This window comes from Carex rostrata, chromosome 29 (genome assembly GCF_964058835.1).
Source record: "Carex rostrata chromosome 29, lpCarRost1.2, whole genome shotgun sequence".
Taxonomy (NCBI): domain Eukaryota; kingdom Viridiplantae; phylum Streptophyta; class Magnoliopsida; order Poales; family Cyperaceae; genus Carex; species Carex rostrata.
This window is the reverse complement of record NC_135946.1, coordinates 1043675-1046175: the sequence shown is the minus strand read 5'-3', so window position 1 is coordinate 1046175 and position 2501 is coordinate 1043675.

The following is a 2501-nucleotide window of genomic DNA, read 5'->3' as shown; positions in this document are numbered from 1 at the left end:
TGAATTTCAACTATCTGATTTTAAACAGAGCCAATCCAGCTCCTACTTGTGATATAGGGGGTCTTTAATATTAGTGTCGATTTAGTCTGCACGAATCTTAAAACAGATCGGATGATCAATATTCAATAACTCAAAAGATTCCCTTTTGATTTAATGCAGAGGATACGAATTCGTCCCGCCTGACCAGCAGCGCACAAGTCCCCCCTTTGCCCGCTCTCTTTATTCTTTCGCGAGGATCGGATCCAAATCCGTCAATCAGATGGTAGGGCCTTTTCGGTATCGGACTATCCGGTTTATGGTTCAGGATTCTAGGGTCAACGAAGAAATAAAATCCACACAGATAGTGAGTAGCGATGAGATAGCTGTGGGCTGCATAGAAAAATAAATAAACTGAGTTGGGCTGCCGCTACCAAAAAAGTGTTGGGCTGTGATAGGGGTAGGCGAAAAACAAAAAAACATAGATCTAAATTTGTTTTTCAATATTGAGAGATAGATGTAGCGCGGAACTACTTTGTATTTCTATCTCTGAGCTCACATTATGATATTTTTAATCGATAACTCTGGAAATATCCAGCAAATAAACTTATTTTTACTACAGAAATAATACAATTATTAAATATTGAATTGTTTTAATTTTGATAATAATTGTTTTTTTTTTTTTATAAAAACATATATCGTCATTGAATAGTTTTATGTATTAAATGTTCTACAATTTATGTCATGAAGAAATAAAAAAAAAGTTATGTATTGCAACCAATAGTTCTATATTTTAAATAATTATTTCATAAAAATTTTCTTTTTAAGGTTTGATGACTTGGTGCTACGAACAATTTCATTAAACAAGAAAAAAATATTTACAAAAGATTTTTTACACTAAACGCCTCTCCTAGTATGTCTAACTAATTACAGGATATCATCTCGTAAACAAAGTAGCTATCATGGAGCAGTAAATGCATGCTTGCATAATGTCGCTCCTGTTTTCCGCTCAAGGCGAACGAGCAGTTATCCCCACTGCAACCAATTAAGTATATCGGTAATTGATCGCTTCATTGATCAATATTTTTTAATAAACCGAATTGCTCGCGCCGGTGAAGATTCTTCTATTGTGCTCCCTCCAGATTGCCCATGAACCGCATGATTGTTGAGTATTTCACGTATATGTTTTATGGATCTATTTTGTACTGTTTTTGCTTTTCAAATTTATATCCTAATACTCAATGGAAAGTCGGCTGCAAGCGCACAGCCTGACCGTGTAGTACTAGAATCGAACACAAGGATAAGGGGACACAATAGTTTATACTAATCTTAATTAAACTAGAAAGTACAATTAATAATAGTAAATGGGGGGAGGTTTGTTGCAACTTGTCTAAGTTGCGGGTTCAATTCTCGAATGATTAAGAGGAATTGAAACAAAACAAACAAGCAAATTTAAACAAAAGGTGTTTTGTGATCAAGTTGGAAAGTCTAAGGATTATCAGCTTGCTATTTGATTGTTATCCTAATGTGGTAGCGATATTCACTTTCACGAATTGATACCGTGTCTAAATTATTTGAGATTTTATGATTAAGTTCTAAATTATTTGAGGTTTCACGATTAAGTTCATCATCTTAGAGGGTATCAACTAGCCTTATTAATTGAATAAGTAAAAGTCCCAATCAAATGCTAGATTTCACCGTTAAGTACTTCACCTAGGTATTCAACCTTTTAGTTCTTGTGAGTCCCGAATAGATCTAATCCAAGTCCTAAGCAATTTGTACTACTATGTTTGGTGTTATGAATTAATGTGTCTCAAGACTATCACTAACTAAGAGAGATATTTAATTACATGCAATCACAAACAACAATTTATACAAAAAATTCAATCAACAAGAATCCATCATAACACAACCAACTATTATATAACATACTACCAACCGAATAAGGTAGATTTTTAATATTCATGAATTTTACAAGTTTAAGCACCTAGAGAGGAAAACTAGTACCTCATGAATGCACTAACATTCGTGATAAACATAAAGAAAAATATAAAAAAATAATAAACAATAAAGTAGAGAAACAAGGACTTGCCAAATAATAACTGATGGAAAAACTAGGATTTGCCAAACACCGACTCAAAGAAAACATATGGTTGAAGACACTTTTGCCATCGGCTGATAAATCTAACATACGATGTTAATAACATTGGCCATCAGATGCAAAGTACAAGAGATGGCATTAGGTAGTCAACACCGTTTATCAGATTGTTCGAATCGATGGCATAAGTGCTCAACGCTATTAATTGGTTCTTAGCCGATGACATATGTATATATATCTTTACTATCGGAGCGATAGACATTGATTTGGCAACCGATGGCAAATTGTGATTTGAATGGATAACGAAATGTTTTTCTGTAGCGGTGCTCTCTACATGGCAGATACCTTTTTGTTGGATAGATAGAATGCAGTTCCTTAATTATTATTTCATAACGAGGATATTTCTCTAAAATTTATTATTTAATCA